The sequence below is a fragment of the Scyliorhinus canicula genome, chromosome 21, assembly GCF_902713615.1.
Source record: "Scyliorhinus canicula chromosome 21, sScyCan1.1, whole genome shotgun sequence".
Classification (NCBI taxonomy): domain Eukaryota; kingdom Metazoa; phylum Chordata; class Chondrichthyes; order Carcharhiniformes; family Scyliorhinidae; genus Scyliorhinus; species Scyliorhinus canicula.
Window position 1 is genome coordinate 34,241,140 of NC_052166.1, and position 16,917 is coordinate 34,258,056.

Below are 16,917 nucleotides of genomic sequence, written 5' to 3' on the forward strand. Positions count from 1 at the left end.
TGCTGGCACAGAGCCTCCCCATAGGCTGGGACCACGTGTCCCGGCATGCTGTGTTTTATTGTAAGTCAGCTTCTGTTCACTCTCATCTCCCTCACACAGTCACCATCACCTAACACAAACTCACTCATTCTCACCTCTCACAGACACAATCACTCTCATCTCTCATGCACACAAACTCACTCTCATCGCTCACATATGCATACAATCATTCTCACACACACTCACTCATACACAAACACACAAATATCGATCTCAGTCACACACATAACACGTCTCTCTCTTGTACACACTCACATCTCTCACAAACTAATTTATTCCCATCACTCTCACTCACTCTCATCTCTCTTACACACACACACACATTTACTCACTCTCATGTACCACACACACACACACACACACTCTCTCATCTCTCTCTCATACACACTTATTCACTCTTGCACTCACACTCATCTCTTACTCACGTCTCTCCGGGGGATGGTTACCTCTGCTCCTTCACCTAGGCCCGCTCCACTACTTCACTGAGGACCAAGGGCTCCACTCCTTGCCTAAGATCAGGCTCCCGCTTCTTGCCCTAGGCCAGGACCATCCCCTCTACTTCCCCAAGGCCAGACCTCGCTCCTTGCCCAAGGTCCGGTCTCGTATCATCGTTAAAATTCCTCATGTGCGTGATTTTAACATCTCTCTTTGCCTCAGTCTCCTGAGGACCAGTAAAATTCTTCTCCTTATTTCTCTTTCTGCAGTTTACTCACCTTCTTTGATTCCTCCTCCTTCTCAATCCTCCTTGTATTTATTTCCCAAACATCAAATACCATTACTTAAGGAGACCCCCAGCTGCTGTCAACTCAATCCTAGGAAACATTAGGAACCTTCAAGTGGCTATTGGATAGGTACATGGATTATGGTAGAATGATGGGGTGACGATTAATTTGTCCTTAATCTAGGACAAATGTCTCATGGAAGCATGGGGGATTCTGAAAGGGTTTGACAGGGTAGACATTGAGAGGTTGTGTTCCCTGGCTGGGGAATCTATAAGATCGGGAACGCACTGTCAGGATAAGCGGACAATCATTTAACACTGAGGTCAGGGCTGGTATTCTCTAGCCATTCGCTGATGTTGGGATTCTCTGGTCCCCCTGGCAGTGCCCCGCTGCCCGCAGGTTTGCCAGCAACATAGGGTGGTTTCAATGGGAAATCCCATTGACAGCAGCAAGAACAGAGAATCCCTCCACCAGTGAACAGAGCGCCGCCTCCGGCTGCTGAGAAACATGTGGCTCGGGGACCGGAGAATCTTGCCCAAGGGGAAACCTCGTCAATCAAAAATCTGTGATTCTTTGGAATTCACTAGCCGAGAGGGTTGTGGATGTTCCATTGTTGAATATATTTAAGGATGAAATAGGCAGATTTTGGTCATACAGGGAATCAAGGGATATGGGGTTGAATGGGAAAGTGAATTGGAAGCCAAAGATTCACCCTTGGAGCATTGAATGGCAGAACAAGCTCAATGGGCAATAGGCTCTCCTCCTGCTATTATTTTGTACGCACATTATGTCTCTGTGAGAGTCTAATTCCATTGTATGACCATCTAGGACAAATGTTCGGCACAACACGTGGACCGAAGGGCCTGTTCTGTGCTGTATTTTCTACGTTCTATATGTTCTGTTTCCAGCTCATTCATTTTGAAAAATTTTGAGAATTATTTTGAGCAGAGACATTATATTAGATGCCCAGCTGTAGCAAATCATGGTTCATTGAATTAGACTCTCACAGAGACATAATGTGCGTACAAAATAATAGCAGGAGGAGAGCCTATTGCCCATTGAGCTTGTTCTGCCATTCAATGCGACCAAGGGTGAATCTTTGGCTTCCAATTCACTTTCCCATTCAACCCCCTATCCCTTGATTCCCTGTATGACCAACATCTGCCTATTTCATCCTTAAATATATTCAACAATGGAACATCCACAACCCTCTCGGCTAGTGAATTCCAAAGAATCACAGATTTTTGATTGACGAGGTTTCCCCTTGTGCAAGATTCTCCGGTCCCCGAGCCACATGTTTCTCAGCAGCCGGAGGTGGCGCACCGTTCACTGGTGGAGGGATTCTCTGTTCTTGCTGCTGTCAATGGAATTTCGCATTGAAGCCACCCTATGTTGCTGGCAAACCTGCGGGCAGCGGGGCACTGCCAGGGGGACCAGAGAATCCCAACATCAGCGAATGGCTAGAGAATACCGGCCCTGACCTCAGTGTTAAATGATTGTCCGCTTGTCCTGACAGTGCGTTCCCGATCTTATAGATTCCCCAACCAGGGAACACAACCTCTCAATGTCTACCCTGTCAAACCCTTTCAGAATCCTCCATGCTTCCATGAGATCACTGGAGCTAAATGTCCTTTGGCAAAATCTTTTCTTTCCGATGAACAATTTCTATCTCCTCCGCAGGCTAGCTGGCTTCGGGGGCAGTGATAACATTACAAGTTTCTTTGAAATTCAGTGAATGAAATTTTGGTTCTTCAGTGTATATTTATCTTGGCTTTTGTGTGTGCTATTCGTCTGAACCTTTTGTACGTTCCACAGGGTGGGTTTATTTTTAATGTTCGTTTGACTTAGCGGCTGAATATTCTTTGATTTGCGCAAAAGCAATATGTTTTTAATTGATTGCCTTTCCACTTTGATGAACAATGGCTATGCCAAAACCAACAGGGTTCTAAAGAACGTTTGTGTCCAAAAATGTAAAGATCTTCCTTTCCTCTGACAATAGATAATTCTTGTGGATCATTTTTATGCACCTTATGTTTGGCAATTCATATTTGGAGGTTTGACCTTAGAGCAATTTCTTGTTTGCATCTTTCCCAATTTATTTCTCAGTGTAGACACTGATGTGGTTGCCATTTCCTCTCACATGCTACCGCTTACCCCAGGGGATCTTTGATTTTCCAGTAATCCAAAGCATTTTTTAAAGTCTTATTTCTAGACCTCTGCTGGAGTAGGCATGTTCTCTCTCAGCTTTGTTCTGTTTCGACAACAAACGTTAACGAGAATTATTAACCAGGGGTAACGCGTTACAGTGGTGAAGAAATATTTCTTTTATTTTATCACTGCCCACAAGGCTTTGGAGCAATTTACTGTTCAAGGAACAGATTTTGAGATTCAGTTCTATTTAATGGTTGTGAATCATAATGAAGCTGCACAGGTTTAATAACCAATTTCAGGGGCTGCCGGCGATAAGTATTGTTTATTACAGTCGAGTGATAGCACGGGAGCATATTGGTTAGCACAGTTGCTTCACAGCTCCGGGGTCCCAGGTTTGATTCCTGGCTTGGGTCACTGTCTGTATGGAGTCTGCACATTCTTCCTGTGTGTGCGTGTGTTTCCTCCGGGTGCACAGGATTCCTCCCACAGTCCAAAGATATGCAGGTTAGGTGGATTGGCCATTCTAAATTCCCCTTAGAGTCCAAAATGGTTAGTTGGGGTTGCTGGGTTACCGGGATAAAGGGGATAGGATGGAGGCATGGGCCTTAAGTAGGGTGCTCTTTCCAAGGGCCAGTGCAGACTCGATGGGCTGAATGGCCTCCTTCTGCACTGTAAATTCTATGAAAATTTTGCACTGGAGTGCTGAGCTTGTGGCATTTGAGTGCTACAGTGAGAGTTTGGTGACTGAGGGAGTATAAGAGTATAAGAATATAAGGGTTCATTTTTATTTAAAGTCTAGTATTTCTTTTATTTAGTTAATTAACTTAAAAGTTGCTGTTTGGTCTATAAGAAGGTGAATTTTGAATCAGCTTTAAACAAGGTTCTACTTGGACTTACTTGCAGCTGGAGCTTGTTTGTGGCATTTGAGTGCTACAGTGAGAGTTTGGTGACTAAGGGAGTTAGGTGAGGAGGGAGTAAGGTGCTCCTGACATTTCATTTCCTATATTTATCAAAGAGCGTGAAGGAGCCAGGAGTTTAGAGTACAGCTGACTGGAAGTAGAGTCGGAGGGCGGAGGTCCAGTTGGTCCAAGGGGCAGCTAATTCTGTAAAGTAAGAGGGGATGGAGGCTAGGGCAGTTGCATGCTCCTCCTGTAGGACGTGGGTGGTGAGGGATACCACTGGTGTCCCCGCTGACTATACCTGCGGGAAGTGCACCCAACTCCAGCTCCTCAGAGACCGTGTTAAGGTACTGGAGCTGGAGCTGGATGAACTTCGGATCATCCGGGAGGCAGAGGGGGTCATAGAGAAGAGTTACAGGGAGGTAGCCACACCAAAGGTACTGGACAAGAGTAGCTGGGTTACAGTCAGGGGAAAGAAAACTAACAGGCAGACAGTGCAGGGATCCCTCGTGGCCGTTCCCCTTCAAAACAAGTATACCATTTTGGATGCTGTTGGGGGGGATGACCTACCGGGGGAAGGCCCCAGCGGCCAGGTCTCTGGCACTGAGTCTGGCTCTGGGGATCAGAAGGGAAGGGGGGAGCATAGAAAAGCAATAGTAATAGGAGATTCAATGGTTAGGGGAATAGATAGGAGATTCTGTGGTCGCGAGCGAGACTCCCGAAAGGTATGTTGCCTCCCAGGTGCCAGGGCCAGGGATGTCTCTGATCGTGTCTTCAGGATCCTGAAGGGGGAGGGTGAGCAGCCAGAAGTCGTGGTGCACATTGGTACCAACGATGTAGGTAGGAAAAAGGGTGTGGAGGTAATAAACAAGTTTAGGGAGTTAGGCTGGAAGTTAAAGGCCAGGACAGACAGAGTTGTCATCTCTGGTTTGTTGCCGGTGCCACGTGATAGCGAGGCTAGGAATAGGGAGAGAGTGCAGTTGAACACGTTGCTGCAGGAATGGTGTAGGAGGGAGGGCTTCAGGTATTTGGATAATTGGAGCGCATTCTGGGGAAGGTGGGACCTGTACAAGCAGGACGGGTTGCATCTGAACCAGAGGGGCACCAATATCCTGGGAGGGAGGTTTTCTAGTACTCTTCGGGAGGGTTTAAACTAATTTGGCAGGGGAATGGGAACCGGATCTGTAGTCCAGCAACTAAGGTAGACGATAGTCAGGACGCCAAAGCACGTAGTGATGCAGTGGGGAAGGTAACAATGACAAAGGAGAGTACTTGCAGGCAAGGAGATGGGTTGAAGTGTGTATACTTTAATGCAAGAAGCATCAGGAATAAGGTGGGTGAACTTAAGGCATGGATCTGTACTTGGGACTACGATGTGGTGGCCATCACGGAAACTTGGATAGAAGAGGGGCAGAAATGGTTGTTGGAGGTCCCTGGTTATAGATGTTTCAACAAGATTAGGGAGGATGGTAAAAGAGGTGGGGGGGTGGCATTGTTAATTAGAGATAGTATAACAGCTGCAGAAAGGCAGTTCGAGGGGGATCTGCCTACTGAGGTAATATGGGTTGAAATTAGAAATAGGAAAGGAGCAGTCACCTTGTTGGGAGTTTTCTATAGGCCCCCCAATAGCAGCAGAGATGTGGAAGAACAGATTGGGAAACAGATTTTGGAAAGGTGCAGAAGTCACAGGGTAGTAGTCATGGGCGACTTCAACTTCCCAAACATTGAGTGGAAACTCTTTAGATCAAATAGTTTGGATGGGGTAGTGTTTGTGCAGTGTGTCCAGGAAGCTTTTCTAACACAGTATGTAGATTGTCCGACCAGAGGGGAGGCCATATTGGATTTAGTACTTGGTAATGAACCAGGGCAGGTGATAGATTTGTTAGTGGGGGAGCATTTTGGAGGTAGTGACCACAATTCTGTGACTTACACTTTAGTAATGGAGAGGGATAGGTGCGAGCAACAGGGCAAGGTTTATAATTGGGGGAAGGGTAAATACAATGCTGTCAGACAAGAATTGAAGTGCAGAAGATGGGAACATAGGCTGTCAGGGAAGGACACAAGTGAAATGTGGAACTTGTTCAAGGAACAGGTACTGCGTGTCTTTGATATGTATGTCCCTGTCAGGCAGGGAAGAGATGGTTGAGTGAGGGAACCATGGTTGACAAGAGAGGTTGAATGTCTTGTTAAGAGGAAGAAGGAGACTTATGTAAGGCTGAAGAAACAAGGTTCAGACAGGGCGCTGGAGGGATACAAGATAGCCAGGAGGGAACTGAAGAAAGGGATTAGGAGAGCTAAGAGAGGGCATGAAAAATCTTTGGCGGGTAGGATCAAGGAAAACCCCAAGGCCTTTTACACATATGTGAGAAATATGAGAATGACTAGAGCGAGGGTAGGTCCGATTAAGGATAGTAGCGGGAGATTGTGTATTGAGTCTGAAGAGATAGGAGAGGTCTTGAACAAGTATTTTTCTTCAGTATTTACAAACGAGAGGGGCCATATTGTTGGAGAGGACAGCGTGAAGCAGACTGATAAGCTTGAGGAGATACTTGTCAGGAAGGAAGATGTGTTGCGCGTTTTGAAAAACTTGAGGATAGACAAGTCCCCCGGGCCTGACGGGATATATCCAAGGATTCTATGGGAAGCAAGAAATGAAATTGCAGAGCCGTTGGCAATGATCTTTTCGTCCTCGCTGTCAACAGGGGTGGTACCAGAGGATTGGAGAGTGGCGAATGTCGTGCCCCTGTTCAAAAAAGGGAATAGGGATAACCCTGGGAATTACAGACCAGTTAGTCTTACTTCGGTGGTAGGCAAAATAATGGAAAGGGTACTGAGGGATAGGATTTCTGAGCATCTGGAAAGGCATTGCTTGATTAGGGATAGTCAGCACGGATTTGTGAGGGGTAGGTCTTGCCTTACAAGTCTTATTGAATTCTTTGAGGAGGTGACCAAGCATGTGGATGAAGGTAAAGCAGTGGATGTAGTGTACATGGATTTTAGTAAGGCATTTGATAAGGTTCCCCATGGTAGGCTTATGCAGAAAGTAAGGAGGCATGGGATAGTGGGAAATTTGGCCAGTTGGATAACAAACTGGCTAACCGATAGAAAACAGAGAGTGGTGGTGGATGGTAAATATTCAGCCTGGAGCCCAGTTATCAGTGGCGTACCGCAGGGATCAGTTCTGGGTCCTCTGCTGTTTGTGATTTTCATTAACGACTTGGATGAGGGAGTTGAAGGGTGGGTCAGTAAATTTGCAGATGATACGAAGATTGGTGGAGTTGTGGATAGTGAGGAGGGCTGTTGTCGGCTTCAAAGAGACATAGATAGAATGCAGAGCTGGGCTGAGAAGTGGCAGATGGAGTTTAACCCTGACAAGTGTGAGGTTGTCCATTTTGGAAGGACAAATATGAATGCGGAATACAGGGTTAATGGTAGGGTTCTTGGCAATGTGGAGGAGCAGAGAGATCTTGGGGTCTATGTTCATAGTTCTTTGAAAGTTGCCACTCAAGTGGATAGAGCTGTGAAGAAGGCCTATGGTGTGCTAGCGTTCATTAGCAGAGGGATTGAATTTAAGAGCCGTGAGGTGATGATGCAGCTGTACAAAACCTTGGTCAGGCCACATTTGGAGTACTGTGTGCAGTTCTGGTCACCTCATTTTAGGAAGGATGTGGAAGCTTTGGAAAAGGTGCAAAGGAGATTTACCAGGATGTTGCCTGGAATGGAGAGTAGGTCATACGAGGAAAGGTTGAGGGTGCTAGGCCTTTTCTCATTAGAACGGAGAAGGATGAGGGGCGACTTGATAGAGGTTTATAAGATGATCAGGGGAATAGATAGAGTAGACAGTCAGAGACTTTTTCCCCGGGTGGAACACACTATTACAAGGGGACATAAATTTAAGATAAATGGTGGAAGATATAGAGGGGATGTTAGAGGTAGGTTCTTTACCCAGAGAGTAGTGGGGGCATGGAATGCACTGCCTGTGGTAGTAGTTGAGTCGGAAAAGTTAGGGACCTTCAAGCGGCTATTGGATAGGTACTTGGATTAGGGTAGAATAATGGAGTGTAGGTTAACTTCTTAAGGGCAGCACGGTAGCATTGTGGATAGCACAATTGCTTCACAGCTCCAGGGTCCCAAGTTCGATTTCGACTTGGGTCACTGTCTCTGTGGAGTCTGCACATCCTCCCCGTGACTGCGTGGGTTTCCTCCGGGTACTCCGGTTTCCTCCCACAGTCCAAAGATGTGCAGGTTGGGTGGATTGGCCATGAAAAATTGTCCAAAATTCTATGATTAACCTAGGACAAAAGTTCGGCGCAACATCGTGGGCCGAAGGGCCTGTTCTGAGCTGTATTTCTCTCTCTAAAAAAAAATTCTATGATAATCTGCCCTTCTCTCCGTGAACCAGGTTGGGGATGTCACAGTTTGTTTTAAACTAGGATAAAAAAGACCAAGGCCATCGAAAATGGCAGAAACGACTGAAAATCAGATGCACCACGCTCTGATGCAACACCAATCATTTTTGAAGGGGTGGCAATGGGATGGAGTAGCATTTTGTGCATGCAAGTTTCGTGGAGGCCTCTACTCATTTGTGATTTAGCTTTGAAATGTGCCTGAAACCCAAAGTGCACAGATTAGACCTGGGTAGGAGCAGGTTTGACCTTTGCTGATTCAATTTGTTTTGATAGGCAGAGTACCCTTTTGGAAAGATAAAGAAACCCCTGATCCTGGTGGTCACATGCCCTTTGGGAAAAGTCAGGTGCCCTTTGGGACTGGCAAGGTGTTTCTCTGAGATTGCTATAATAGGCTTGAATTTGTGGAAGAAGTGAATAAACATTTTGGAAATGTGAAGGTAATTGGAATTGTCAAATACAACTGTCAAAGGTTTCAAGATGAATTCTCAAAGGGAGCTGTTATGCTGCCAAGATATTTAAAACTTCTGCCCTTTAAACCACTCCAAAAAAAAAACCTGTCTGGAATGTTTATAATAAATCATGGTTGGATACTTGAGAGCCACTCAAGCATGAAAGATGATTAATTAAACAACATGAACAGTTGGGTGTCGTGGAAACTGTCAATCACAGCGTAGTTAAAGCAATTTCACAGAGATATGAATGAAATTCTTGCCAATGAAAGATCTGAGGAGGTTTAAACCCAACTTGCTGGTTTTCTCTTTCCAGGAATTGACAGGTGTCACACGTGTCCCACACCGTCGTGAACTCGGCCCATCGGGGGTGGAGCATCGCGGGTGGGCCGGCAGATGACGGGCAACACCACTGAAATGGCACCTGTCGTGTAAAACAATGATGCCAGTTTGGAGGGACAGAGCATGGTTGACCAGCGTCAAACTGTTCTGGCCCCAATTTTGGTGCAAAAATCCATTCTCTGCCCGATCGCCGAACAAGATTTCAGTGTTGGGCGATGGAGAACCCAGCCCATAATCTCCCAAACGGAGAATTCCGGCCAATATGTTTCCTTAAATATGGGGACCAAAATTGCTCACAGTACTCCAGATGTAGTCTCACCATTATCTTGTACAGTTGCAGCAAGACTTCCTGTTCTTATACACCAATCCTCTTGAAATAAGGGCCAATGTTCTGTTACAACCCTCCTGCGCGGACAGAGCTTGTATAGCATCCGATTCACCTCCTACAAATATTTTAAGTTTATTGACAACTCCAGAATACAAAACAATCATCAACATGGTACAAGCAGTCACAAAAAATATGCTAAAAGCATTTACAATGCGCCAAAAAAAAACCCGCTCTCAAGCTAGCACACACCCATCACCATCATCCCCCACCGCCCCAATGGTAGCCCCACATCGATAGAAAGGCACCCATGCGGCGCCTCCTTTGCACCTCCTCCTCTACCTGTTGGGCGGTCACCTCTCCATCCTGAGCGGTTGCCTCCTGTTCTGCTGCTGCACACTCCGCTCTCCTTTTTTAACAACGTACAATTGCATTATAAATAATAGTTAGCATTGCTGTCACACAGTGCCAAGGTTTGCGTTCGTTTCTGACTTCAGGTGACTGTATGTGTGGAGTTTGCATGTTCTCCTCGTGTCTGCGTGGGTTTACTCCAGGTCTTCCGGTTTCCTCCCACGGTGCAAAGATGTGCAAGTTGGTGGATTGGTCATGCTAAAAGTGCCCCTTAGTGTCCAAATGTTGGATGGGGTTACAAAAATAGGGCGGGGGTTTGGGCCTTGATAGGATGGTCTTTCAACTTGTCGTTGAAGACCCGATGGGCCGAATGGCCTCCTTCAGCACTGTCGGGATTCTATGAAACCCCTACATACAGTACACAGGACGATAAATACTGTGCAGTGGAGCACTCAGGAATGCAATTCTAAGTCACAACTGATTAAAGTAAAGTAGCCCAATAAATGTGTTATGATGTACATGTACATTTAAGGGTACATATCTTAAACTGCTCTCAATCACCAAGACCCAGGCAGAGGGGCAGGGAATGTGATGTAATATTCCAAAAGATGCTGAATTCAGTTTATCAGCAGTGGTAGCAAAGGTCAGGTGTGCCTCACAGACTCCTGGGGGGAGAGGGGCAGTGGGAATTTCTGGCTGTTCATGCCAGCGGGATCGTTCAGTCTCACCGACAGCATAACCCTCGCGGTGTGTGTGTGTGGCAGGGAGGGGGGGGGGAAGTGAGGGGGGTGGATTCACTGGGAAAACCCATTGAAGTAGGGCAGGAAAAAAAGTTGACCCCATAGTTTTTATTTTGTGCAAATCAACCCTTCCTCCGTCCCTCATTCCTATATTTTCAAAATGTTCTGTTAAGCATTAGAATAAGTGAAAAAAAAAGACTCGATCCAATTTGGACCAGAAACTGATATCTTCCTCCACATCCTCTCGTTAATGTTGGTCAAAACAGCAGCGGAGTTTAGCTAAATACATTCAAGCTGTCTTGTTTACAGCATTCTGTAATCCAGTCTACAATGTGAACAGAATAAATGAGACAGCCATGTGAAAGCGTTTCTCATGTTGAGACAATGTGGATGTTTTTTTGGAATGCGAGCAAGAGGTACAATTTGAGAAACACATTAAATTATTTTCTTCATGTTAGATGAATAAATCAAGCTTTGTCTAAAAGTTTCCATTTTTTTGCGCACAGTTTTTTAAAAAAAATCTATGGATTTGAGTTCATTTCACATTATTGACAAGTTCAGTTACTGTTGTTAATGTCGTACATGCCCATCTGGGCTAAAGTGTGGACTGTCAGAGTGGGAAAGTGTGGAGGTATACTGCTGGAGGCTTCTTCAGTTGAACAAAATAACTGTATTTGCAAGGCTACATCATGAGCTGCATGCTTGAAGCTAGTCCAATGTACACTCTACTACTGAGGAGAATCCATGGCAGATCATCCAACTCAGTAACCAGTTCCCACTTTTCCCCATTATCCTTTGATCCCGTTAGCCCCATCAGCTATGGCTGACTCCTTCTTGAAAACATAAATGGAGGGATTCTCCGCTGGCAGGATTCTCCATTCTGCCCGCAGTGCACCCAAGCCCGCGGGTTTCCCGGCGGGTGGGGTGGCCATAATGGGAGCTCCCATTGACAGGGGACAGGAACGGAGAATTCCGCTGCCTGCGAGAAAGTGCACCGCCGAGGAATACGTGGCTGGCGGACCGGAGAAGCCCACCCAAAATGTTTTGGCTGCAACTTATTTCTGAGGTAGCGAATTCCACAGGTTCACCACTCTCAGGGTGAAGAAATTTTCCCTCACCTCAGTCCAAAATGGTTTACCCCATATCCTCAAACAGTGACCCTGGGTCCTGGATTCCCTGCCATTGGGAACATCCTTCTTGCATCCACACCTGTCCAGTCCTGTTAGAATTTTAGACTTCTGAGATGCCCACTCAATCTTCTGAACTCCAGCGAATACAAACCTAACAAATGCAATCTCTCCTCATACATCAGTCCCTCCATCCCATAAATCAGTCTGGTGCTTTATGTGTACCATTTTGATTCCGAATTCAAACCAACACATTTTTCCATTTTGCTCTGAAAAACAGAGTTTTCTTTCTGTTCTGCAGTTGGTAAGACTGCATTTTTAAAATATCTCCAACAGCTGTGAATGCGTTGGTAAGCAAATTGGAGAAAATAAATTATTTTAAGCGTTTGGTTATGATCGACAGACCTACAAATAACACACATTAATGAAAATAAATAATCGAATATAATTCCTTGCCTCAGAAAATGAAAGGGAGATTCTTTAATAGTTGACAGGTTTTCCCAACAAGGATGGTTCTGAGATTCACCGGTATATGTGTAACTGGCATCGTTCAGGTATTGGTGTATAAAGTATGGTGCGATAGTGAGCTGGATGTGGAACTTAAAGAGGAAGGGAAGTAATCCTGGGCAGAAGACACGGAGGGACTGAAAATGGGGAGGGAGACTTTTGGATTGGGGGTGTTGGTGTCATAGTATTTTCATTAGACTAGTAATCCAGAGACCCAGAGAGATGCTCGAATCCCAAAATAGCAGATTTAAATTTAGTAAAAATCTGTAATTACAAATCTAAAGCTGACCATGAAACCATGTCGATTATTGTAAAAGCCCATCTGGTTCACTCACTAATTTCCTTTGGAGAAGGAAATCTGCCATCATGACTTGCTCCAGCCCATACGTGAATCCAGGCCGACAGGAATGTGGTTGACTCTCGGTCACTGCCGCTCAGTTCAAGGACAATTAGAGATGGGGAACAAACACTGACCTTGCTAGCAGTGCCCATATCCCATGAAAGAATAAAGAAAAAAAATTACCAGAAAAAACATTTATGGCCTCATACAAAATTAGTTTAAACCCTTTAACATGCTGGCATTTGGGCAGCATACAGAAGTGGGTGGGGTTGCTGGGTTGTGGGGATGGGGTGGGGGTGTGGGCTTGAGTAGGTTGCTTTTTCAAATGGCTAGTGCAGACTTGATGGGCCGAATGGCCTCCTTCGGCACTGTAAATTCTATGATTCTAGTCGCGTTTAGAACCGTTGGTTAGGGCACTCAACATGCGCAATAATGAATGGAGCATGCATAGTATCAAAGAATCTCTTCAGTACAGAAGGAGGTCTTTCAGTCCATCCAGTCTGCACCAACCCTCTGAAAGAGTACCCCAACTAGGCCCATTCCCCCGCTTTAACCCCGTAGCCCCACCTAACCTGTATACATTTGGACACGAAGGAGCAATTTTATCATGACCAATCCATCAATATCGGAGGAAACCGTAATACCCGAAGACACAGAGAGTATGCAAACTCCACATAGACACATTATGTTCTAATTTTAAAATTGCATCAAAGGCCTTTGATGGCATGTGACCCTGACATTGAGAGGTTAATGAGATGCCCGCTGAATTTCAGGAGCACCCAATCTGCCCACGTAACCTGATTCAAAAGATGGCGGTAACTGGGACATTAGCAGGGTGATAAGTGCAGCATTCCCATTCTCTTGGGCTGCCCCCTAATTCTGATGCCAAAACAAGGTGAAAATCAGCTCAAGCGTGCAAATAAATGGGTAGCTGACAAGCCCAAGAATCCCGTGATTTCTAGTCTCTCCTTCCCTGAGCTAAAACCAACAGAACTTTCATTGCCAGCTTCGATTTTTACCTCACTCTAGTCTTTTCTCCGCTGATGGCTGAATTTGGATTTTTGTTGCAAACCTTTATGAAGCGGCTGTACATTGGAACACTAGTTTATCGGGGTTCAGACCTTCGACCAGCAACAGGACTTTTACTGGTCTTTCTTTCTAAAGAGGAAACCGATAACAGTTTAATGATGTGACCAAAGCGTTTTTTGCCCCTTCCGTTCCATTTACATCTGCATTTACATTTGTCTTTGTTCGAGATATAAGGGCATATGTTTAAACTGTTCTGAAATAGTTTTATATCGCTTAAGTCTATGCATCCCGGCCATACTGTAAAACATTTTTCAACATGGGACATTGGAAGTACACTGCACCCCTGAGGAAACATTTCTGATCTCTATTTCTGTTATTTTAAGCAGAACAATAATCAAGTGAAAAATCTTGTAAAATGGAAGAAAAGCATTGAGATAATTGAGACAGTAGATGAACATGCAATAAAAATTGAATTATTAAAACTACCAATGGAACTGTGATGCTGAAGGGTTTACTTAGCTTTTGTTTCTGCATAATTAGAAAGGACCTGCCAATTATAGTAACAATTTCCCCTTATCCTTCCTTATATGTTCCATACCACAAGGGAAACAGATTAACAGGAACTCGAACAGAGATTTTACAGAATCTGACAAAACACAAGGGAATGTTTCAAAATATAACTCCAGATTGCTTAAACATATTTATTTGAAGAGTTAACTGCAGTTAAAATGCACAGGTTTTCTGCAGTACCAGATTGTGATATTTTAGTGAGTGGATCCTCGAGAACAGAATGTCCTCTGAAGCAAAATCTTCATATCCCTTTTGACACATTTTGTTTCAAAGCGTTTACGGCACAAATCACAACAGCAGAAAACTATTGAAATCAGTTCATAATACTACCAAAAGGAATGTTGATTTCCAACAAAATGTGCTGAACTCTCTTTGCATCTCCACAAGCTGTCGGTTAAATCCTCAGTGCCACAGATAATATGTAGGGTCACTATAAAGCACTCTCCTTGTATTAAGTTGGAAAGAGTTTGCCTGTCAACTAGTGAAGTGTCTTATCTCATACATCTTAATTTAAAAATGTGTACAATGATTTCATAAGTTCTAGTTTAACAGTTTATTTTAATTAAATGAAAAGATAACACTTTAACAAGAAAAGTGTGGAGAACAGCGACAGCTCGCATTGAATAAGTGCCTTTAATGTATTGAAACATCCCAAGGCATTTCACAGGAGTGTTCTAGAACAAGCATTATCAAACTCGGGGGCGCGACCCACGGGCGGGTGTCGGGAGGGTCGCGGAGCCGTCCGTCTCGGCGCTCCCGATTACGCAAATCCACACGCAACAGCCGCAGCAGCCGGCTTTTAACTAATCCGGCTGCAAGCGGCCATCAAAAAGGCCGCGACCATATAAAAATAATTATGCCGCACTGCGCATGTATGCCCAATCATGCACTCAAAACTATGCACATGCGCACTGATGATCGGGCACGGATGCGCAGTGCGGCTGTTTTTTTTATACCGTCGCAGATGTTTTTTTTACAAGTTCGGGAGTCTAAAGGGACTAAAGGGACAAAGAGACCATTGGGGCCAAAGGAACCCAAAACCATTTCCTCCATTTTTGTCAGCAACAAACAAGGTAAGAGAAAATGGTGGGTCGCACAGGTCAACCGGCGTGGGCCGCGAAGGTCGACTAGCATGGGTCACGAAGGTCAGCCGGCGTGGGTTGCGAAGGTTGGCCGGTTGGAAAAAATGGGTCCCCGGAAAAAAAGTTTGAAAAACACTTCTAGAATGCAACCTAACACCTAACCACATGAGGAGATATTAGTCGGAAATCTCTGGCCGTTCACTGGCCACAGGATTCCCTGATCCTGTCGGCAGCGTACCCCTGCCCAGGGTTTCCTGGTGGTGTGGGGTGACTTCAATGGGAATTCTCACTGACGGTGGTGGGAACAGAGAATCCCTCCTCCAGCGAACCGCGCGCTGCCTCCCACTGCCGAGCAACTGCCAGAGAATCTCACCCATTCGATCAGATGACCAAAAACTTGGTCAAAGTGGTAGTGTTTAAGGAGGAAAGAGGAGGAGAGGCGAGAGAAAAAAGAAGGAAATTCTAAGGTAAGTACGTCAGATTTGAATCATAGAAATTGATCTTGTTCTACTTATTAGAGATGTCTTTAAGTGTGTGCTTGTTCAAGTGAACTTGTACTAACATTCTCTAGTGTGGCTAGAAATTGAAATAGGAGGGCAGCCATATTCACATGACGTGGCTGCATTATGGACACCACAGGGCGGCACAGTAGCATAGTGGTTAGCACAATTGCTTCACATCTCCAGGGTCCCAGGTTCGATTCCCGGCTTGGGTCACTGTTTGTGCAGAGTCTGCATGTTCTCCCCATGTCTGCATGGGTTTCCTCCGGGTGCTCCAGTTTCCTCCCACAGTCTAAAAGATGTGCAGGTTAGGTGGATTGGCCCCACTAAATTGCCCTTAGGTTAGGTGGGGTGACTGGGTTACAGTGATAGTGTGAAGGTGTGGACTTAGGTGGGGTGCTCTTTCCAAGAGCCAGTGCTGACTCGATGGGCCGAATGGCCTCCTTTTGTGCACTGTGAATTTTATGATTCTATGATTCACAGAGGTCATTCGTAACACAAGGCAGCAAAAACAGAGCTTGCGGTATTAATGACAGTCAAACTCTCAGCATTCACGGTCATTACCCCTCCAAAACCAATATTAAATTAATTTACAAGTGTGCAGTTACACTGCCATCTTGAAACTGGGGCCAGAGGGTGTGCTGTTGTGATTCCCCCAGGGTGCAATCCAATAGATATTATTGAACTGACAAGAACTTCCACTCTTATGCCTTAGTCTACCCTAAAAATCTTTGAAAAAGTCACATCTTGTTGAACGGTGTAATGGAGGTTTTAACAACATATGCCACTCATAATTGCTGATAAACGGCCTTACTGGCCTTGAAAATGTAATTATGTGTATGTGCTATGTAAAAACGTTCCATTGTGATCATAACTCAGACATATTTGTAGAATTAATCTATTAAAAAATGGTTGCTGAAATGTAACTTTTACAATTATCTCACGCGTATGTCCCAATCAACTATTTTGCTCTCTGTAAAAATGAAAATTAAGAGTGAAGGGTTTGAGTGTTTTTTACTTCCTGGTTTGCTGCCCTTGAGAGTACTTCATTGCGATTGGCTGCTAACTCAGCTTGATGACATCATTGCTCCTGGTCAGCTTGTCTTGTCTTGGCGTTCGGGAAAAGTAAGATCCACACCTCCGAGATTGCTAGATCTATGTAGGCAGCAACAAGTATCATTGCTTCATCTCTGATTGGAAAATTCAGTGAGTAAACAATTCTTGGAAATAATTCTTTCAACCCACTTTTCAAGTTTATTTTGTGTTCTTTCCACAACAGTGAGGAATTTACATTCAGTTAACACCTACACAATTGTCGATTTGAATTTTATCCCT